The sequence below is a fragment of the Pogoniulus pusillus genome, chromosome 20 (assembly GCF_015220805.1).
Source record: "Pogoniulus pusillus isolate bPogPus1 chromosome 20, bPogPus1.pri, whole genome shotgun sequence".
Lineage (NCBI taxonomy): Eukaryota > Metazoa > Chordata > Aves > Piciformes > Lybiidae > Pogoniulus > Pogoniulus pusillus.
The window spans coordinates 5,471,138-5,495,520 of NC_087283.1; the positions used below are offsets into that span (position 1 = coordinate 5,471,138).

The 24,383-nt window shown below is 41.0% G+C and overlaps 2 long non-coding RNA genes across 5 annotated transcripts in view; one reads left to right on the forward strand and one right to left on the reverse strand.

Moving 5' to 3' along the window:
• Positions 1-24,383, reverse strand: part of LOC135184324 (uncharacterized) — a 413,331-nt gene that overhangs the window by 121,918 nt on the left and 267,030 nt on the right. For all 4 annotated transcript variants that reach the window (XR_010305974.1, XR_010305973.1, XR_010305975.1 and 1 more), the window contains exon 7: positions 17,860-17,952. This is a non-coding gene — a long non-coding RNA (uncharacterized LOC135184324). The remainder of the gene's footprint in view (positions 1-17,859; positions 17,953-24,383) is intronic.
• On the forward strand, positions 7,249-9,707 carry LOC135184326 (uncharacterized). The gene is made up of 2 exons (XR_010305980.1): positions 7,249-7,689; positions 8,798-9,707. It is a non-coding gene; the product is annotated as an uncharacterized LOC135184326 (long non-coding RNA).

The following is a 24,383-nucleotide window of genomic DNA, read 5'->3' on the forward strand; positions in this document are numbered from 1 at the left end:
TAGGCAGATGGAGAACTGGAAGCACAGTTATAATCTTGATACAGAAATCAACACAAACTTAAAATAACACCCAGATATCCAAACTAGTGCCTTGAACAGGGCAAAAGACCTTTTTCCTAGTCAAAGTTATCTTGAACAAATAGGTAGCATAAATCAAAGAAGTGATTCCAACTGTCAGAAACAACTTGGATTCAAGAACTCCAGTTGGGATTGATGCTGGGCCTGTGCCAGCTGTCTGTTTTGACAATGTCCATAGCATCACTTTGTTTGACTCCCTTGAGATTCCAAAGCACTTTCTTGAAACTCGGGCAAAGCAGACAAAACATGATAATGTGATGAGCTCCTGACATTGCTGGGGGGTGTGTGGAATTAATCAGAAGGCATGGGAAAAAAATTAGTCAGAAGGTCAAAGTCAAAACACTGGTAACTGAGAAGATCCAGATTACATCACCACCAACTGGTTCTGGTGCACCATTCATCATTTCTTTTTATGACCTCCTCCTCTTCCTCCCACACTTTAGGATTAGTTATACTCCACTGAGGATTCATGAGCACTTTCTGCTGAATCCTGAATATTGCAAATCCCAAGTGTTATTAGCTGTAAGATGGTGATATTTAGATTGCCATGACTCGAGTATGTTCAAGCCAAATTTCAGGTAAAAGCGATGCCCTCCTGGCTAGGCTGCACTTAGCAGGTCAAAACATGTTTGAAATTGCTCTTTTATTTTTCCAACCCCACAGTGCACTACGGTGCCCCTGCCATGTGTGCTACAGTACAGCATGGCTATAAACTTGTCAATGGTTCCTTTCCCTTCATTTGATAGCAACCTCATCAAGTGTGAATCATGAAACCACATAAACTGCAACAATGCTGTCCCCTTCTACTGACTTCTCGGAACATAAACAATAATAACATAAATACAACTTACCAAAGATTTAAGTGAAGCACTTAAAGGAAATCTATATTTTTATATAAACCACAAATGTTTAGTGATGTGGTATGATATTTCTGCTTAGCTCTGAAGAGCTGGAAATTAGCTCACTACTGAAAAGCACCATATTACCCAGATGCTGAGGATTAAAGCCAAAATTGTATCTTTTCTTTGCATATAACATGTTTTTATCTTGATATATCAAGCAGCATAAGCATGAACATTAGACAGGTAAATAATTCAGTGTTCATCAGCTTACAAATGACAACAAAGTGCTACCAAGGGTCTTTGTGTAACATCTAAAGTCCATTTCAAAGCAGCTTGTTGCTTGAAAAAAAAAAAAAAAAAAAACAACAATCCAGAAGAGATCATATTTACAGTTCATTGACCTCTCTTGAAGTGTTCATTTGGCTGTTGTTGGACACTAAGCTTAGCTGATACTAAATATCTTCAGATAGAACTGACTACAAAGTCACACAACCCTCATTTTTTCATCAGCTGATTGGTAACCACAACTATTTGTAGTTTGTGTTATGTGAGCAGTAAAGAAAACCCAGCATGGAAAAACTCAGACATTAAAATCAATGTTAAAACTACCTTAAAACCCTTGAGATGATAAAAGACAGAGTTGAGCCTCAAATACTGTCCTTAAAGTACCCCATTTTTGCTAGCTCAGCACAAGGATCTTCCAAGAGCAGCTTCCTGACTTAGCACAGATCAGTACATAGCAAGACTCATACAGCACCTTCATCATTACTTCTTCTTCCCTTATCAGCCAAAGCAGACCCTCACTGTATTCAAGCCATGCTCCTCCTCAACTTTTTCCAGTTCAACTCCCATGCTCTCATCCACACCCCAAGCAAGCTCATCCCTACCTCTTAACCACAAAATGTCCTAACCCCAACACTTAAACTGAGCAATGTGAGCATGAATCTCAACATCAAAATTTAGAGTGGGTATCAGACTAGGAGACCTCAGTATCTGAACCCTCTGCGCTGAAGAAAAAGGTTCCCTTAAAGGGAAGCTTGGAGCCTTATGAACAAAGTTCAGAGTAGATAAAGCATGTTGCTTTTGTCCTTACTGATATAAAGGAACAACCTGTGTGACTTTTAAAGGAGTGATGTATCTCTGTGTCACTGACAGATGCCAGCCACACACCTAACTTTTGAAGCAAAGTCTTAGAAGAAAGTGTTATACCCTCTTTTTAAACTTCTGAGTAAGGTCTAAGGAAAGAACACAAGGAAATCCACAGTCTAGCCAGAGCACATGCTAGGACCAATAGAATTACTAGCTGGTTTTAATTTAAAAAAACTACAGTTCAGAAGAAAACAGCAAATTAGGATGCTGACTGCCAATTATTGCAAGAGCAAAAATGGACCTTATTAGTACCAGGAACAGCAATGAAAGTGACAGCCAGTACATGGCTCACATGTATATGACATCTACCATATCAGATCCAGTGTTCAAATAATCAACAAGACTGAGTTGTGCGAACCCAAAGATCTAAGGTGTTTCTACACAGGTATTAGCACTGCTGGTTTGTACTGATTCCAAACAAAACTTCCACCTATTGGCTCCATCCTGCTGAACAGCTTCATAGTCTGTGGGTTTAATCTAAGGAGAACCTAATTTAAAGAATCCACAAGGCAGACAAATGATGCTGTATGGAAATCATATGAAAAGTGTGAATCTGTCAACAGGTCAAAATTCTGAAAATTGGTTTCTGATATGGAAAAAGCACTTAATGCATTTCTTGCATCAGTTCCACATCACCTAAGGTAGCATGCAAAGTCCCCATCCCAGTGGGACTGTGAGTCTTGCCAGCACTTTTATGCTCTGCATTATCTATCTTCAAAGGCAAACACAGGCAGAAAACTGCTTATTTGCCTAGGAGCTTTCTGCCACGACCTTGGGTGAGCCACACACTACTTTTCTCCCAGTCAATGAGAAACGATGATACCTCTGGCCTTTGACAAGTGCCCAGAGAGGTAGTTGAATCCCCAACCCTGGACATGTTCAAAAGTAATTTGGACATGGGTGCTTGGAGATATGGTTTAGGGTGCACCTTGTAGAAGAGCGTTATCAGTTGGACTTGGTGACCCTCAGGTGCTTTTCCAACCTGAATGTTTCTGTGATGTGCTCTGATATCTGCAAACAAAGGACTCTAGATATTGAAATCCTGGGTACACTCAGCTTGGCACATTCCCTGAGCTTTTGGCAAGAAAGATGTCAAAACATATGGATAGATGTGATATGGGGGGGAGTCGACACTTTGAATATTACCTAGGTAGGATAGGAAATGACCAGGGAACTCAGTTTAAGCTAAGGTTCTCTTCCTCCTCAGTGTTTTTTCTTCATTACTTTTCACATCTCTAATATTAATTAGTGCAGACTAAGAGTCCACAGAATGAGAGTGACAGTACATTTTATCCCACTTTTTTTCAGGTCTGCATCTATTTTTGTGTTTATTCATTTGAGCCACTAAATTATCTAATTAGTGGCATATATAGTTGAAACATGAGCTGCTGTGAATATTTACTGCACACTTGTTCAGGCATTTATCTAAATAGGTGGCATGCCAGGCCTACGTAATAAGGAATAATGATTCTTTAGAAGAGTTACAGGAAATTATGGAAGACAAAAAAAAAAAAAAAAGGAAAAAGTTTTGCACAGTAGGTTGCAGCTTCCAACAACATATATCAATTCTTCCAGAGATAGAGCAATTGCATAGTAATGACAAAAATTTTATTGTAAGAAATAAATCAATACTTGCCCTACTGCAGTCTCAGATGTTACTTTTATGGATCTTCCCATGTCTATTATATAAAACTGCTCCTGATAGAGTGCATTAAATGACAACTGCTGGGGGGGTTGAGGAATACAGTACCATGTCTTTGCACACTGTGCTCTACCTGCTATTAATCACTATCTCATTGCATGGAGATTCATTTATATCACTGCAACAACAGTGCTGAGTGGCTTACAGTGATGGACTGTGCTGCATGGGGAATGTTTGTTTTTGCAGCAGAGCTGTCACCCCATGCCCAGCAAAAGGAAAACTCGAAGTACTCCCAATCAGAAGCAATTTTAAGGTGGGGGAGGAAAAGCCAGTTTTGACACACTGTGGGGGCAAAGCCAACAAAAACTCCTGTTTCCTATAGCCTCAGTCCTCAAATATGCTAGGAGAAATTCTCAGGGCCTCATTCAGGGCAGATAATCTCCCCCCTGCCACAAGTGCTACACCAGTATTTTTGTACCCAGCTCTTCAATGAAACAGCAAAGCAATTTTTCTTGGTACTTTATCTGGCAGCTCAAACAAAAGTCAGGCACTAGACAAAAAAATCCATTAAGATCACACCATAGTCATCTGCTCTAACAGTCTTTGATTGGTGCTCTTTTTTGTCTAAGTCTAAAAAACCCCAACCCATTAACAACCAAATGCATACTTCTGGTTAAGGAAGGAGCAGAAAGCCCAGAGAGGGTTTATCCACCTTCTTGGACCAGTATCAAGCAAGACTTTCACCCTGCAGCAAATACATCAACCTTGTTTTACTTCACTTGTTAGCAAATATAACAAGTTTCCTAACAGAAAGGATATGGTCATTTTTTTTTTTCTTCTTAAAAAACACTTAAGGCAACAAATATTCATAACAGAAGAATAATTTACAGGTAATATTGTCTTCAAGAGACATTTGCAAGGGCTAATATATCCTCTCCTTGCTTTGTCCCCCCTCTCTCATTTTTTACTCATAAGGCATAGTGTTTCAACAGCCCTTTCAGGAAGGCACATTGTCCTCAACTTTACCCCTCACCACAACTTAGGTACTGTAATAGGAAACTGTAGTGATACTACACAGCATACTCTTTTGAGGACTGCTTCTCAGAAATTCAAGTTTAAAAAACAAAACCCACCACCCAAGCACTAGGAATCAGTTTTTGTTTACGGCTTAAAACTAGGTCTTAAGTGCTATCAACAGGAGAGACATGAACAAACATGCATCTTAGAGAATTAGCTCCCAGTTTTTTCAGTCCAAGGTGAAATAGTTTCTTGGTTTGGGTTTTTGGGTTTTTTTTTGGTATGTGTCTCAAATAATCTACTTTTCTAAGTGTTAGATCCAAACAGTTGCTGAGAACTTCAAGAAAGATGATCAATGACATTCATTCTTTTATCTTTTCCCACCCAACACTCACTTGCCAGGTTCCCATTTCACACCCCACAGGTGTCACCTTGTTGACATTCTGTTCATTCTCCATCCCTGCTGTATTATCCACAATGTATGAAGAAAAAGAAATACCAAACACCACTGTTGCACTAAATCACAGTATCACAGTATCACAGTATCAACAAGGTTGGAAGAGACCTCGTAGATCATCAAGTCCAACCCTTTACCACCCTGCAGTCCAGAAAGGCCTGGCAAATGGCAGCACGTTTGGGTCAGAACCACTTGAAGCATTGTTTGTAGCTTGTAGTCCTGAAGCCTTAGCATAATGCTGACCACATCTTGGTCATGTGTGAAATGCTGTACTTCAGTGCTTCATATGGATACAGCAGGTTTCTCCTGGACTAGGATTAATGTATTCACCAGTATGCTAATTTCATTTGCCTATGGCTATTAGTGAATAACCTGAAGCCTGAATTTGGCATGGTTGCTAGGAGTGCTTGCAGTGATAAATGACTAAGTGGGTATATCTACATGGATTCTTTTTCTTCTGCATTTTAATTCATTAACCAAATGAAGTCTAAAAACTATTTACCTATTTCCTACCCTTCTGATAGATTAGTATGCATTTCATAGTCATCCATCTGATAAAGCCAAAAAAGCAAGATGTCTTCCATGGTGTTACAGGCAGGATTCTCTGCACTCTCTCCTTACTCAGCTAAACCCATTTTTGTTCCTTTTGTTTGTATAGTAATTTGCAAGTGAAAAAATTCATTCTCTGAAGAGACTGGATCAGATGAGGAGTAATTTTGCCAGGCTAGAACAAACAGAACTGCACATCTTATACTTTCTACCTCCCCAGTTAGCTTTGCAGAGAGGTTATTTTCTCACCACCCTTTTGGAGCACACATTTACAGAGCAGTTGAACCACTTCAGAGATGAGTCTATGAAGACTTTCCACCAGCATATATCTCCAGTGAAAAAGACACCCCATCACCCTAAGCCCAGGTTTCCTCTCTTCACTCCCACAGGCAGCAGTATTTGATGGCTGCAGGGCGAGCAATGGCAGAGAAGGAATTCAGATGCAGGCTAATCTTTTACTATTACTGCCAGGCTAGCCAGATCAATGCATGCCAGTGCTCACCCAGGAAAGGTGACAGGAACACGCAGCCAGGCACAAAAGGAGAGCAGCAGGAGAGAAGGGAAGCCATCCCACTGGACAGCTGTGTTGTCTAAAAACAATGGTGGAGCAGCAGTCAGTTGGGCAGAGAGGCTTGTCCAGAGGTCCTTTAAGAGAAGGGTGAAGGTCACCTGTTCCTGGCTCATTTATAGCTTTACTCTAAGACAGTTATTTCCTCTTCAGCCATTTGTTCGTCCTGTATAATTCTGAATTTTCATTGCAAGCATTTGGCTTGCTCTAACAAGGCTCTTAAAAAGATTTTGCATTACCTGCAGGAAATGCATTAGCCTAAAGTGAAGAGAGGCAAAGTAAATAAGCAGAGAAGCCCATAGGACGGCCATAGCTCCAGGCAAGGCTGCAGCTCATCCTCGTGTGTTTTTGGGAGACATTCCAGACAGATTTAGTGAAAAATTTCCTGCCTCCTCCACTTTCCTTTCCAACAGCTTTTCAGTGCAGCAGACTTCATTGCTTTCATTAATTTGTCAGTGCCTGTCCTCTGGAAATCTAGTTCTTTATGCTGTGGAGGCAGGGAATTAACGTGGCCCAGTCAGCAACGTATATAGAAATAGCACTACTTTCCCGAAACCTCACCCCAAACTACACACAGAAATTAATTTAATTAGCAGACTCGGTTTGGCTGAGAAGATCTTACAAGGATACCACAGATACATTTGACTATTTCAGAAGTCAGGAAAGGGGAAAAGCTCATCTACAACACAGCTTTCCCACTACCAGGCTGAGCAAGAAGTTTACTCACAAGTGGGCCACGCAGGCTGAGAGATAGGGCGGTCCAGATGCTTGTCAGCTCGCTCTCTTTCAAAAGCCGTCCGTTAGGCCTATTAAGCTCGCACAAAGGGTTCTGATGGCGGGGAGCCGCCGGTCCCCGAGGAGCTCGTCCCGCCAAGCGGCAGGGCACTCCCCGCAGCAGCTATGCAGGCCGCACAACTCTGAGGCGAGCAGCCCGAGGCGGGAACAGCACGGCCCGCGCCGGCGCGAGCACCTGCGCGGGGCGCTCCGCGTGCCGGCAGCACCCTCTGCTCCCCCCGGCCCCCACCCCCGGCCCAGCTTCACGCCCGCAGCGCAGGGAAGAGGTTTTCGGCCTTTCCCCTCCCATTCAAACCACGGAGGCGGTATCCGGGACACTTCAAGAGAGGCTTCTCTTTGCTTACCCTTCCTTTTAAACTCAATTTTACCACCCTTCCGATCATTCAGCCCATAGGTTTTTTAAAGCAAATATCTCCTTCAGAACATCCTCTCTATTTATTGACACCGGGACTGAAAAAAGTGTCACCTCCTATTGACTCAGTAAATATTTGGTCATTCCTTCCAGAAAGAGAATTTGTTTTGCAGTTCACATGCAGTTAAGTCCCACGGCACTACAGAAAATACATTCGCCTTCTCCTTGGTGAAGTTACAGGTAATGAGAAGAACCAGGTGAGATTCCCCATCCCAAAGTCACACACTGTTACTGCTCTCCTTGGGAGCTGTCGGGGCTCCTCTCGTCACTGCCTGAACTCCTGAAGCTGGAGCACAAATCCTATGAGGAGAGGTTGAGGGAGCTGGGCCTGTTTAGCCTGGAGAAGAGGAGGCTCAGGGGTGATCTTATTACTGTCTACAACTACCTGAAGGGACATTGTAGCCAGGTGGGGGGTGGCCTCTTCTCCCAGGCAACCAGCAATAGAACAAGGGGACACAGTCTCAAGTTGTGCCAGGGTAGGTCTAGGCTGGATGTTAGGAAGAAGTTCTTCACAGAGAGAGTGATTTCCCATTGGAATGGGCTGCCCAAGGGGGTGGTGGAGGCACCGTCCCTGGGGGTCTTCAAGAAAAGCCTGGATGAGGCACTTAGTGCCATGGTCTAGTTGATTGGTTAGGGCTGGGTGCTAGGTTGGACTGGATGATCTTGGAGGTCTCTTCCAACCTGGTTGATTCTATGATTCTATGTCTAACACTGGCCTTTACCCAGCTTTTAAAGATCACACTTCTGAAAAGCTGAACTTGAAAACCATCAATTGCTCTCCTGCTGAAGGGTGTCGATGGAGATTGGCTGGGACCAGATGGCACAGCACAATTTTATGTGGTTAAAAAAAGGCAGCTTTTCACTCAGTAATTCTTTTTGGGTCGCATTTGTTGCTGTTCTACTGCTGGGATCACACTGTTTTGAAGTAAATCGGATGAGAATTACACTGTGCAGAAAGTACCAGCAGATATTCAGTGCACCTATATTAGGTTAATGTATTCTTTTTATGGATTTCTTTTTCTTATTTCAAGACATGTAGAAAAGAATAGGGAAAAATAATAAAAATCCCTCAAACAAGTGATTTATTTTATATAAGGGAAGAGTTTACCTGCCCTACTTAGATGGGAGAAAACAAGTTAGCTAAATATTACTAGATATGAATATTTCCATCCTCTATTTCCATAAAGATTAGCTGCATATGGCCCCCTGAGTAAACAGTGTGCATTGGCTTGTAAGCTCTACTGGGAGAGAAGCAGCATTAAAGATGGATCTCTGCTCTGTTTTACAGCAATCACACTACAACCTAGAGACTGAAAGAAAAGAAATGTTTATCGATTACTTCTGCCATAACTTTGTACAGAGAATAATACACTCTGCTGGTCTTCAATATACTTCTTTTATTTAGTCATGAAGAGAGAAGCAAAAAGCAACAGGGAATCTATTTCTTTAAGAAGAATTTGGAATAAAGAACTACATAACCTTGATCTCTTTCAAATCAGGAATTGCTTCAAGCAGAATACACAAATGCTCTTCAAAATGAAGACTGAAATACAATTCTGTTGACTCTCTGCAGGGTAATAACACAGGGCAATATTGTGCTTCCACAGTTCACAGACTGTCTTTTAAAGAGAACTGTTAAATGTAGGTGTCTCCAATTTATCAACCCTTCCCAGCACAAGGATTTACTTTTCATCACCTTTTGCAGTCCTTCTCGCCTGCTGGCTCACAGGAGCTACTTTCATCCTTCCTCTGAACTATTTTCACACAGATACAATATATGGATGGGAAGTACAATACACTGATGCAAGTTGGACTAATGGCAAAACTGAAGTCATAATTTCAGATAACCATGCACTGGAGACAAGGCATACGCCATGACTGAGAACCCTCACAGGCCATCCGGTGTCCCAGAGTACCTCAGCTCTTCACAGCTTCAGTTGCTCCATACTCAGCATAAGTGAACTTTCCACTCACAGATCAACTCAAGTGAAATCATTAAAGATGGTCCCCTCATTTTACTGCACAGACATTCAAATGCAAAACCATATCATAATTGTATACTTGTACTGTCTCATTTTCAAGTGTCTAGTTAGAGCTCATGTTCTCTACCTGGACAGAGAGAGATCTCTAGCATAGAAAAATCCAACTGTAATGTACACATCTTTATTAAATGCCTAAAGCTAACTTACTTGAAATGTCAGTCTCCAGAAATATTCTCTGATATTTTAACCTTTAATAGCAATACAGGAGTTTTTCTGATGGTGCAACAAGCAGCAGTGCTTCAGTCTGTCAACTAGACAATTCAGTTTCTCAATTCATAGATCTCTTTGCTGCCAGTCCCTAACCAGGAGAAACAAAATGGTGTAACACTTCCTTATATTTTTTGCAGTCTGTTCAGATAAGGTTGCTTCTGGCCCTACAGTCCATTGGAAACTACTCTACCAAAGAGCTAAGAGCAGAGCATAAAACCAGCAATCAGATCACCAGCCTTCCCTTGTGGAACTGCACTGAAGGCTCTTGCACCTGCTACAGCTGCCTCTCCTTAAAAACAATCACTGAGAAGCTCATTTCATAAATGGCTTGGTCTCTAATGAGACTATCTTTAAAGTTCCCAAATCCCCACACCAGTGCTCTGCTGTACGAACATCTATCATCTCTTTGACATCTTGGGTTTAGGTTAGAAGGGAAACATACTTTACAAATGCTTTCTGTTCAAGTTCACAGAACTTGAACATTTATCAGCTACTCCACTGTTTAAGGCATTATTCATGTCAACAGCATTTTGCTTCCTTTTCATCCCTTCCCCAGAGGAACAGTAACACAGATTTATCTTTACTTTCTGATCTTTATTCTCCATTGTCACTCTGTACGGAAAAGCTTCTGCTTTGTTTCCTCTACTACCAGTGAGGTTTTTGTTTCCCTGAAATTCAACTTTCTTGGGTGCTGTTTTGCCTCCTGTTAATTATCGCTATACTAAGGTTCAGTAATTTGGCTTTGCCACTATCAGCTTGTGGTTTGTATTACCAACTGTGTCCAGGTTTTTAAATGTAAAGCCAGTTTGCTTGAAGAAGTACAGGTATGGTGATCCTCAAACACCAGCATGGGCCTATTTCAATTATGGCTGACCACCAGCGGCTTTCCTAATGACAGCTCTTTGTTCATTTGGTTCCATTAGTCTCACCCTCGATTTCATGATTAGATAGAACTCCAGATATGGCTGCCTCAGGATATTTAGATAGTCTAGGTAATTTAAGCAGCATGATGAGCATGTTTGGTCATCTAAAAGGTCTTTTTAATATATATATATAAAACTGTCAAGAGAAAGGGTGAGAGACACCTAAGGTATAGAATCATAGAATGGTTTAGGTTGGAAGGGACCTCAAAGCTCATCCAGTTCCAACCCCCTGCCATAGGCAGGGACACCTCCCACTAGAACAGGTCACTCAAGGCCTCATACAACCTGGCCTTGAACACCTCCCAGGAGGGAGCATCCACAACCTCCCTAGGCAACCTGTGCCAGCGTCTCACCACCCTCACTGGAAAGAGCCCTTTCCTAACATCGAGTTTGAATCCCCTCCTCTTCCAGTTTAAACCCATTACCCCTCATCTTGTCATTACCAGACTTTGTCAATAGTCCCTCCCCAGCCTTCTTGTAGGCCCCCTTCAGATACTGGAAGACCACAATTAGGTCTCCTCAAAGCCTTCTCTTCTCCAGGCTGCATAGCCCCCACTCTTGTAGCCTGTCCTCATAGCAGAGCTGCTCCAGCCCTCTGAGCATCTTCATGGCCCCCTCTGGATTCACTCCAACTGTTCCATATCCTTATTGTGTCAGGGGCTCCAGAAGTGCACACGGTACTCCAGGTGGCATCCAAAAAGAGCAGAGTAATGGGGGAGGATCACCTTCCTTGCCCTGCTGGCCACGCTGCTCTTGATGCAGCCCACAACACAGTTGGCTGTCAGGGCTACATGTGCACATTGCCAGCTCATGTATGCCTAATGCTCTCTTCAAGAAAAATACAGCTCATTTATATAAATGTTTGACCAATAAGTAGTGCAGCATTCACCAAACTTCCCTAATAATTGATGCAACTATGATGTGCCTTGCCCTGTTGTCAAACAGGTTCATACTCCATGTACTTGGAAAAGCACACTCCACAGAATTTTACTGTAGACTAGAGTTATGCTGCTCCCCTAGCACTATCAGAAAGTAAGGAGTGCTCCTTTTAGCAGCTCTGAGTTAAATTAATGAGTTAATTAGTGAGTTAATGTGGATACTTGTGTACTGTAAGCAGAGAAGTTATTACAGGGAGGGGGAGAAGGGTTGACAAACAAGTATAATCCTCAGATGCATCAGAGTAAAATGGGCTTTTCCTACTATCTGTAGCCATTCTTGATGGCTTTTAAGAACAAGCAAGCTTAGAAATATCCAGTTTTTATTTTGTTAGGAATGGGTCATCACTGTCCCATCAACTCTGTTGCTCAATTCCAGAATGCCTGAATGTAATACTACACTAACTTAGTGTGGGATACTTTGTTTGGCCAGCACTACATTTCAGTATTGGCTTGAGCCAAAGCAAGTTTTATGGGAACAAGTACATTACGGAAAAGAGTTTTTACATTTCTATAAACTTGTTATAAATTGAATGTGGGAGTATTTTCTAGAGCAAGTCACTCTCCTGATAGTAGGAACCTGTCACAACCTGGTACGCTGAGCCAGCCCTGGGCAGCAGGAGAGGTGATGCCAGGATTCAAAAATTCCTTTGGAGTATATTAAAACAAACCAACATTAAATGGCTGCTGAGTTGGGTCATTAGAGCCAATGAAAGCTCTCAGTAATGAACTGGAGCAGAAGGAAAAAGCCAAGCAAAAGAAGGGGGGGAAATACAAAGAGAGGGAAGGCAAGAGTCAAGAAGTAGGAGAAAAGGAAAGCTATCACCACTCGTTTGATCCAGTGACATTTTCATAGTCATAGTCTAAGTCTTTCAGTGGCAGGTGCAGATCACAGAACAGTCTTCTGTTGTAGATGCAAGATGTGGACCCTGGAGTTGTGGTCTTTTTATATCCTTTTGCCTGGAAGTGCTGGTTGCTGGGGTGCAAGGTCTCTCCAAAACAAAAAGAGGCTGCACCAGGCCCCTGAAGTGTAATGTTTGTCCTTGGTGCTACTACACGTGGTTTTAAAGAGGGAATTCCCACCCCCACAAGAATGGCCTCTTTGCATTGTTAAGCTGCAGCTCTCCTCCAGAGCTATTAAGGCCATAGCCCTATTCAAGACCAGGTATGTCACGCACTGTTTGAGGCAATAAAGTCACTAAGGGCTCGCAGCTCTGCCCTGCCACATTCATTTTTTTGAGACAACAGAGCACTGAGCTAACACAGAACCTCATGGAAAAGTTGACTAAACGTCCGCTTAGCGGAACCATATCCCTTTTCCACTTGGGTCAGAGCCGAAAGTGGCCTTTTTGCCTTGGTGCAGTTATTTTGAGCTGCAAGAGGCTCACCGTAGCATGCCAGCACCACACAAAATCACAGTAGCTGCGAGGCCACAACTATCCCCATATCACCTAATTGCCGCCGCGTGGCTAACAAAAGAAATCAAACATGGATTTCACCAACTGAGAGCTGTACAAGGTCAGCAGCATAAGTGAAGTTGTATTGAGCCATCATTCCATTAAATACTACAGAAAGAAACATGAAAACCAGATTTCAGACATCAACATTCTGATCTTTGGTTTAAGACACTCCAAGTTCACCACGATTGAACAGCCATTACCAATCAAACTTAACAGAAGTCATTACTACAGCTAAATAACCTTTTAGGTCAGAGAAATGGGTCACTTTCAGTCAGAGATGACTTGAATTTATTTCCATCTGGATTAATATCAAATATTTAAAGATTATTTTTCTTAATTGTATGGCAACATAGCAAACAAACACAATTTGACCCAAGTGACTGTTTTAGTACAAGCATAAATAAAGCCTTAGTGGAGAACTTTCATCAAGGTTAATCTAGTTAAATTTGAGGGCTAAATCGAAACAGAAGATATGCCAATGGCTAGAAGGATTCTATTATCTGCTGTGTCACATTTTGCTCAAGGATGTGCAACCTTCCTGTTCTTATTTACTTCACTAGCAAATGACTGACCTAAATCTGACAAAAGAAACCCTGCATAGGATTTCCCTCCCCATCCAGGTAGTCTCCTTTTAAGCATTGCTGAAATAAGCAGGTCACATGTGTATTTATATACAAATAAATGATTAACACCACAAATTATTTGCCTTCATAAGAAAAGATTTGCTAAGTATGGAAGTCACTGCTTTACAAATGCATTGGGAAAAGCTTACAATGTCCTTAAAAAAAGGACACTTCAAAAGTATAAATTCAGTGACCCATCACAAGACAACATAAGAGGCCAAAGATTTAAAAGAAACTCCAGGCTGTAATTGGTACGGTTTTACATTCACAACTTATTGCAAAAGACTTCCATCCCCTTCACTCAAAAATTCATCCTAGTGTTGAGAAAGATAAAGGAGAAGCAAAAACTCTATTTAAAGAAATGCTAATACTTATGATCTTGGATTCCTAACAAAAGTGAGACCATATATTTACGGTGACTTGCCAAAAACTGCAAAATTGCATGGAACAGTAAATTGATTTACAGTATCTGAAACAGTAAAATTATTTTCCTTGACTAATTTGAGTTGGTGCTATGCCACCCACAAAGGTTTTCCTGCCATTCACAGGCTGTCAAAAAAATAAATGGACGGTGATTGAAAAGTGTCTTTTACACAGCTGGACCATGCTAGTCCAGCACTGACCAGAACACTTCATAACAGCCAACTAAGGAGAAAAAAAGAGCAAAGAGAAAATCATGTGCAACTGTGAACAAAATCTGGGTGGTTATACTTGGCAAACTCTAAGAGACAGACAAAAACTGCAGAAAGGACACAATTTCAGAGAGGGAAAAAGGACAGCTCAAAATGAGCAGTAGGCATCTCAAGAGGGGCTGATCTGTGTCTGGCTCCAAAGACTTGGGTTTCCCTCCTCAGATTTATCTTGCAATTTGCATTGTCTACAGCTCTTTTGAAAACATATGGTAAATGGAGATGTTCTTGAACACATCCCATACAATAAATGTTTTATGTTGCATAATAAATAACCAAATTCAATTAAGCTCAGCATAGGAGCCATATTTTGTAAGTATTGTTGAGAATTTTAACATCTAAGACTTTTAGAGTAAAACGTTTTGACATAAATTTTGCAACAGAACGTGAAGTTAGATGGCCCAAAGTCTCCTTTCAGCCACAAGAAAAAGAATCTGCATCTAATTATTGTAGTAATCCTGAGAACAGGATCTAGACTTGTTATTGGTAGAAGGCAGAAATCACTCCTTTTAATCTTTATCTTTACAGTTGTGGAAATTACACACCAGACCACAATTGGCTTGTAATAGATTTTTTATGCAGTGTAATTTAGGTGGTTAAATCCTAACTGCAGCGGTCCATTTTTCATTTTATACTGAAGTCTTTCAGACTGCCGATATCTTGGAGAGTTGGGAAGGCTCAGGCAACTGAGCTGCCTTCTCAGAAAGATGCAAAACTACAATGATCAGAGTGAAAAAGTATCTTTGAAATTCAACACAGTAGAAAAATTCTCAGTGTGGGCAGGCTCTCTCAGAGAGCTATCTTTCTGCTCCACTTCCACAGCTGCACGCAGCATATCCTTATGCCATCTGTCTGAAAAGTCTGAAATTTCGATGGTCTCCAAGTAGTGGCAAGGTTGATTTTCACTGGTCTTAATTTTGTTGTTCATTGTGTTACTAGAAGTACAAGCTGGGTGACAAGAGAAAGGCATTTAAATGAACGTTTTGTTTGGGGCAATGTTAGAATGAGTGTCCTACTAAATGATCTGTGAAAAGACAAGAGCTTGCTACAAAGAGTGTGTTAATTTGACAGAAACATGGGAAACATTTCCAGATAACTTCACTGGTGGTTTGAAATTTAATTCACTGACATGCAGAGTCATTATAAGCACAACTAGATCAAGCTTCTACTTACTGGTTCAAGGAACTCTAGTAGGATACACAGTCAACTAACAAAAAAACCTCAAGGAGAGCATAACCATCCACAGTCAAAAGTTTATAAAAGTTTTAGGCTTTAGTCTTCCTAAACTTATCCAAGCTCAAGACTGCAGTAACAGAGACTTCTATCATATGCCTATCTGCTTCCAGAACGTCTGTCTCAACAGAAGTGCTTTGTCTACTTTGCCTTTGGATTCTGCTTTGCTGTGCCCTGCTGGAAGCAGGAGTTGGCTACTGTACAAAGATGGACCTTGCCTATAAAAGTAGGTAGTAAAAAGCCTGTCCTTGGAGACAGCACACTTATTTCTACCCTTGACTAGCTATTGTATTTCCCACACTAGATGTGGTATTTCAGCTGAATGACAACTTTTCAGTGGCAGATATTTCAGCTGTACAAAATACTCTGCCTGCAAAAGAGGTTATGACTGTTTTCAGTTTTCATCTCCTGTATGTATTCTCAATCTGCACATTAACTAGAAACTCTTTTATAATTCTTTATCATTTCAATAAAACAGCTCAAAAGTGCAAAAGCACAAAAAAGCTTCAGACTTTCTGGATCCTTTCAATTTTTCACTCTATAGTCAGTGGAGTTTCTCTAGGTTTACTGAGCAAGCTGTAAGATGCATCTCTTGTGGTTCACCCAAGATGCTATCTGGGAAAAACTGGGAATCATACAAGTGCTATGCTATTATATGGTAGTTTGGTTTCTTATGATATATGCAGGATGAGTCTGGAGGCTACAGCAATCAATTGTGGAGAAGTTTTGGATGACAGCAGAAATGTCAGTGCTGGAAAGTTGCCTAAGACAGCATGCAGGAAGGGGTTGAGAATGAAACCTGTATTTCCACTCTGATCTCCATTACTACTACTGCCATTTCACTCTCCCAGTGCCACACTTACCTGGATTGTTATGTTTTATAGCTACATCATAAGATTCTCAGGGCTGGAAGAACTCTGCAAATTGTCTGTACAGCACATTCATATGAGATGAAAATATCTGGTCAGAGTTACCAAGAAGATAATACAAAAAAAAAAGTCTTGTACACAAAAGTGTAAAACAGCCTTCAAAATCCTTTGCAAATAAGAGTTGTAGCCCTCATCCTCCAAGCAATAAAAATTATGCTCAAAGACACCAGACAGACTGCTCCTCAGTAACAAATCCCTTCCTCAGACACCAGACAACCAGGCAGAAACAACCCTTGAACACAGGAGAGGCTTCAGACCCCAGAACTGTCCAAGAAAAACAAATGTTTTTTGAACCAGTGAAGGGAGATTTTAGCCCATTTACACTGGGCACAGCACCTTTACCAACACAGCAGGCTTTCATTCCAGCGTTCCTCAGCTAGAACTGTTTGTTTGGATGTTTTGAAGTTGCTTTAAGAATAGATTCACTTACTGGTGCAGATTGAAGTTTTAGTGTGCTCTAGAGTCTATGCAGACTACTCTGTATAACAGAGTATTCAAGGGCCTGAGCACCTTGCTGCACTCTCATTTGATTTAGAGAAATGAAAAGCAGCATCAAACAAGGAAAATACCAGGTGATATTACATTTCCTGTTGCCACATACATTATATATGTCATAAACCCCTGTAATAGCAGAAAACCATACAGGAATAGAGAAACATTAGCGACATTTATGATAACCTGCACCTTGAGTATTAACAGACCTGTCCTGTTTTTTTAAGCCTATTTTCCCATGTAAATACAGTCTGAGGCAAATAGCAGCTAACTTATGTTGCACTACAGCAAATCCCACATCAGCTCCATTATAATATTTTTAACTAATGTTGTCACCTCTCAGCCATCACATGCTATCAGCACTGTGCTAGATTAGTTTTCTGAGTTTTTTCATCTTGGAAAATCCAGACAGAAGATTAGTTTAGGTCATACCATCAACACAATGAGTTCAGTGATTTCTCAGGCTAAATTAAGGACAGGTATCTTTATCACAGGAGGCCAATTTTACCTTTGTTACCGAAACTGAGTGCTTTGCGCTTACGCATGTATTTAAATTTAGCTTCAGTTGCATTTTTACAGCACTAACTTGCGTAGCAGTGATAATATGGTTTAAGTTACACATTATCCATCTATGTGGGGGCTTGTTTGCAGGATGAAAATTTACAAGTCAGATTGTATCACAGTAAAGCTATAGTTATCCCAGGCTAGTATCCTGGAAGTTCACTGTTCTTTCAGTAAATGAATGATTTTGCTGGATATACTGCATATGAAGTGACATGCTCAGTAGCAAGTTTCTGATAGCAATTTCACGTACCTCAAAGTATTTCTCCAGCAGAACTTCCTGGCTGTCATGCTGACTGACAACAATCTAGCGAGGAGCAGTTCTGACCTCTTCAAAACACAAACACTAGGAGGAAAAAAGAAAGAAAAGGAGCTAAGTACCTAAGCCAGTTTCCACACTGGATGAAAATGAACTTTCAGTTTTAAGAGGAAAAGGAGCCTCACATGAGATTTAAAGACAGTTTGGTAAGGAGCAGTTTCACAGCAAAAAGAATTGCTACATGAATATCTATTAATTAATGGGTTGAAGTTATTGCACACTCATCAGAAACACGTTAGCATGAGACCCGGAGTAGAACAAACCCCTCTTCCCAGTTCTGCAATTGGAAGGACTGCCAGCTAAGCCAAAAAACAAAACACTGAAGTAAATATGAGGTGTACATGAAAACGATTCAAATAAATGCCAGTACCAGTTCAAACAGTGAAAGAGACTACACCTCATTGTATTTGCACTTCTCTAATTCTCCTAACTCTTTCAAATAAACCCCATGTGCAATGGTTCATGATAACATAAATTGTACTCATTTAGTTCGCAAGCCTATGCAATATCCTGACAAGTTTCAAAGCCAGAGGCTCAAGCCCAGCCCCAGACATTATTTAAAACAAAGCCACAAGGTCTCAGCCTCAAACTGGCATGTTTCACCAGAAAGGTGATGATTTAAATCTACTAATTTTCACACAGCAAATGAACTGCTGAAATTTGGTCTATAACCAATGCCTGGAACAGACATCAAATTGCAGGGTCTGAGATGAGAAAGGTTCATCCAAAGGACACTGCAACAGGTCTGAGCCCAGATAGGTATAAACAACCAAAGTGAGCTGTACAGCTGCCTCATTATTACACTCAGGTGGCCAGAAACTTATTTTGTGTCTTGTGATGCAATGTACAAGGGGTGGGAAAAGCAGTTCTATTATTATGTGCAGATTTTAAAGATCAACACATCTTCAAAAAGTGCAAAGGGGGGAAAAATAAAGAGAACTCAAATTAAGATCCTGCTGATAGCAAGGTTATGTTAATTTTAATGCTCCTCTTGCAGCAGAATCAGCAAGATTTATTTTTTTTTGGACTAGTTGGAGCCTTTAAGACATTTTGTCTCTTTCCTGTTTAATGACATCACTACAGCCACGTGCAATGAAGTCAATGTGCACAGGCATCTGAAGGACCAGAGAAGAGGCTTCTGCAATCTCACAACGTTGGAGCACTGTTCTCTGAATCAAGCAGTTGCACCCACTGACAAAAGCACTGCCGAGTAAGGAAGTTCAGAGATGCCACTCTTCACCTTCTGCTTTCAGGCAAAGCATTTCTAAAATCCAGCAAGTCTTCCAGGAAAGAGCAAGTTCAAACCACATAGCTTGGAGCTGGAACTTATGTCTTGAAAGCTCCACCAGCCCTGCCATCTTTAGAAGTTGTCCTCCTGTCAGTGAGCAATTTGCCATTGATTTGCACACAATGGATGCCTAGGGCCTGGAGACAATCAAATCTCAGGACAAGACCCCATGCTACTGAAGCCATTGCTTGGATTAAAGGTCTTTGTGTCAGCCCTCAGCAAGACTACATAAGTAATACCGTTCAAATACAAGGAGATAATAACTGAAAAGAAGGTTAAATAATATTCTGAGATTACATTTAAGTTTTCTTACAGACATTGAGATAGTTGGTTTATGAATGCAGAAACTGCACATCAGGTAAGTCAATAATTTAACACAATTTTTTAAAGAATTGGTCATGACTGGCCGTTAGGAACCACTCAAATAAGGTTTAGGTCCAAAACAATGTTCCAAATGGCCATATTTAATGGCTCTTAAATGTACAAAATGAAGTGGTTGTGAGATTCCACTATTTTCTTAGAATATGTTTCATAGCACTCAATCACAAGTCCTCACTTGGCACTCAGAGCTACAGCTTTGCCTACAAGTTATGAATATAAGTGTGACCTGTCCCAAGGAATTTACCTGTGAAGGAAAAAATCAGAATGAGTTCTCCTTCCTTGGAATCTACCTGGAGTTTCTGCTCATTTCCATGAGATATAAAACACCCTGACTCAATATACTGGGTAATATACTTAGTTCCCCAAATTTAGTTTTTATGCATATATCTCAGAGAGTAAATTGTGATTCATAATCAGTCAAGAGTAGCAATGGCAGACTCCACTAGATCATCTACAGATTTCGTTGTGATTCTATGCTTATTTGAGGTAAGCTTTCACAGATTATGATTAAGCTATCAAAATCTAGTTAATGCCAAGAAACTGGATTATTTCTCAAAGCATAACTTTAAGGCTTTATTTCTAACAGCACTGCTTGACTCTGCATTAGAGCTTCTGCTGTCTTCTTGCTGGTGAGGCAATAGGAGACTGAAGACATTTTTTCCCCTCCAACAGGAACACATAGCATATTAAAATAGCTTAATCAGGTCCTAGTTATTGTCAGGAAGTATACAAAAATAGAGTGATTAGAAGCTTAGTGTGGTCTACCAGATTACCAAAGTATTTTTATGTTTAATGTTGGTGGATTACTCTACATTAACAACATAATACAAATTAATGAGGCACTCTAAACAGTCAATGCAACACTCTTCTTTTGCTTAATTGCATATAATCTTAGTTCAGTTCAATATAATACTAGCTGCAAACAATTAAATACGGCAGTAAAGCAGTTCATCAACCTTAAGGAAGATCCATGCCAAGTCTTCAGACCTCTCTCCCCTGAGGTTAGAAGTTTAAGATCAGAAAAATACTGAATCATATCCCTACTTGTAGCCCCATTATCTTTTCTTTCTTTAGTTCTTCAACAAAAATTGATGGAGAAACCTAACCTCCAGATTTTTATCAAGCGGCATGAACAGATTCAGCACTCGGTATAAATCCACAGTTTCCCTGGAGTAAATGAAGCTGTATCAATTTACTTTAGCCAAGGTCTGGGCCATTACTTTTATCTATTCAAAGCTACAAGTACCAGATAACAATCACTCAGGGTTGGTTTGGGATTTTTCCAAATCGGAATCGGCACATCAAATGCCTGTTTGATCTTGAAGAGATTTTACATGTTTTATTGGCAAAATAATTTGATATTATTGAAAACACTGGATGAATATAAGCTTTTCCCCCCCCCCCCCCCCCCCCCCCCCCCCGTTGTATTTCACCTGCACTACAGAGCTGCATAGGATAGATCTATAAATAATTAAAATCTAGGAGAGCTGTTAGGAAGACTGTTTCAGCTGATCACTAGCCATACCTCACCTGTCTAGACATATTTGCATAGCATTTATCCCTGTCTTTTAAAAGGGCCATAAATCACATGGACCACAGGTGCCAAATGAAGATGGAAGGGAAGTTTCTCACTTAAGGCAGGCATATATACCTTAGCACATGGCCCTAGCCTCAAATCGTTTAAGCGCTTTCAGGAGCTTCTCACAGCCTTTTGTCTCATCCCATCTAGAACACATTTCATTTCCACTTGACACAGACACTCATCTCTCTCAACTACACACAACGTAGACTTCTACAAGTATCTTTGGAGTTAAAGATTAGGAGGTTTGAAGAAAGGCTGTAAGGAGGTAGGCAACAGCTAGCACATACAAAAAGACTATCAAAGTCCATCAGCCTTTGCTTTTCAAGGCTGCTTCTCTAGAGAAGCCATTATACTCAAGCAAACTTAATGTGAAAATACTGCCTTAAATGGGATGTACAAAGCAAACAAGAGAGTAGCCTGGAAATTAATTTAGAAAGCACACCCAAACCCACCCCCCAAAGACAAGCTACTTTTACCAATTACTTAAGAAACTTTAAAACATGCTTACAAGTCACCTAAAGGAGTAGCTCAGGGGTGTAATGTTTAAGCAAAAGAATTCTTGGCCTCATCCTTGCCGACCACAGAACCTACTAGAGTCTCCTATTCTAAGTTACCTGTTTTATACCCTCTCTGCAGAGGGTAATTCAGTGCAGCTGAAGCCAGCACCAGCCTTCCACAATTGGCCATCCTGACAACAACTTTGGTGATTACTGACACCTGTGGTAGATGTTTAGTTCAAGGAGAACCTTTCCCGTGCCAGCGATTTAGCCCCCGTCTCCATACATCTCATCACAGCCTCAAACATGCAGCAGCATTCCAGTGAAAGCAGCCTGCTCCTCATTAGCAATTTCACAGAGTCCGAAAATAATGATGTGACAACAAACTCAACAAAATTTGCTCGAGGGTACAACAAGAAATAGACAAGATTTCCATATTTTTGGAGGACAATTTACTGTACTTGAAAGAGGGAAATTTCTTCTGTTTACATTACCCGCCTCACTATTTGGTCCAATTATTCCTGCTACTTCAGCAATCATGTTACGCTTGTTCAAGAAGAAAGAAATAACAACAGCTTATCTTGTTGAGAGCAAAGAACAAACAGTAAAAAATCACTGGATGCACTTAAGCACTACAGTTGTTGCTATTGTGCTAAAGAGATGATTCATGTTCTCATAGCAACTCGGGTGAAAGAAAAATGCTCTTCTGAAAAGGATTCTGTTGTAGTGGTTAAAGAACTCTTGAATAATCAAGCCAAATTGAGAGGGGAACAAACATTTCCCTCTAAAATTATGTGCACTAAACTCAAGGACATGTTGATCTTTATATTATATTGATCTTCATATGTATCTCAGTTAATAAGCTGCCACTCTTGCATGATGTGATGGATCTGGCTGAGGTGGAGTTATTTTTTCCCAACAGCAGCCCTCACAGGGCTGTGCTGGCAGTGGTAGCTAGAAAGGTGTTGGTAACATCCCAGTTAGTGTCTGCTATTGAGCAGTGCTCCACAACATCAAGGATGTCTCTCAAAGGCTCTCATCCCCTCGCCAGTAGGCTGGGGGTGAGCAAGATCTTGGGAGGGCACATGGCCAAGACGGCTGACCCAAAGTGACCAAACACATATTCTATATCATATGACATCATGTTCACCAGCACAAGCTAAGAAAAAGGAGGAACAGAGGCCATTTGTTATTACAGCATTTATCTTACAGAGCAACTGCTACACCTACCAAAGCCCTGCTTCCCAGAATGTAGCCAGATGTCGAGCGCTGATGGGAAGCAGAGAATATATGTTTGGTTTTCCTTTGCTTCTGTCCACAGCCTTTGGTTTTGCCTTGTTAAACTACCTTTTTCGTGACCATTGAGGGTTTTTTTCCATTTTATTTTCTCCCAGCCTCATTCTGCTGAGGAGGGGAGTGATAGAGCAGCTCAGTGGACACCTGGTGTTGAGCCAGGGTCAACTCACCACGTGGTATTAAGCAAAGACTAAAAATGGACAGCATCAAATATCACAAAGTGTTTTAAATAAGGTGAATTTTCCAGCCAGCATTTGTGGCAACTGAATGCTTATCAAGGCTTGCTACAGGTGGAACCTGTATTGTCTATTCAAACCCAAATGCTCTTCAGTCATCCCCACAAATGATTACTACCATCTCTTTACAAACTGCCCCATACATTTTGCATTCACATGGCTAACTGGCCACAAAAAAAGCAAGCACCAAATCTTTTCTGGCACTGCTGCCACGCCACATTCATGTGTCACTTCACTCTCACTGGATGCACATCACAGTCACAATACATTGTGGAGAACTGGCAGAAGTGACAGGGAAGTTTGAGTGGACCATAGTCATGTTAAGCTGACTTCATGGTTTCAGTGTACTGTGATCTTGTCCTCACCCATTGGTTTGCACTGTTATCACAGTCAAAATAGATCACAGTTTGCTAGCACATCACTGTCATGTTTTATTCATGCTGAATATGCTTCTTCCCAGCCCCTCACCCCATGATCCATTCATGGCAAAATGGCTTTCACAATGCAATGGGTAAGTTGCTGCAGGCATGGAGGGCAAATTTGTCCTTGAGTTGTATTTTAGCACTCTCCTTTGTGGCAAGCTTTAGTTTCAAATAATGGCCAGGCTGTGGAATTAGGAATCAATATTCAGGAGCAGTGGCAAGAGAGAGGTGGCTTAACTTCCTGACGTGTCAGCATGACAGCAAGTCAGACCTAGACCAGGTAGCATCAGTTAACAGCACTACCTTCTGGGGCTGCTCCTATGATGAATTTCCTGAGAAAGGATAAATGTATTTGCAATCAGCTTCACTTCCCCAGCTTTACTCTTGTTTCCTTTCTCATCATATTCCTCTCCCTTGTCATCCTCCTGTCCACTTGCTTCTTTTGCCTCCTTCATTTCAAGAAGCCTTGTTTGTCACCTATTCCCTCTGTTAGAGTTGTGTGTGACCAGCACCATACCTGCTTCTGGCAGCACCAGCTGGAGGCTGTTAGAATGACAAAAAGCCACAGTGTGAAGAAGTAAGTTTATTAAGTCTTTTAAACCAATAGCTGGGAAATGAATTACTGCAAAAATGAGTAGAATCCCACCCAAATGAGGAAATCCCAAAAACACACCTTTCAATAGTAACAAGGTACGTTCCACATTATCCCTCTAAGAGATGATTCAGTTGGTGGCCAACAGCTGGCTGCAAGATGAG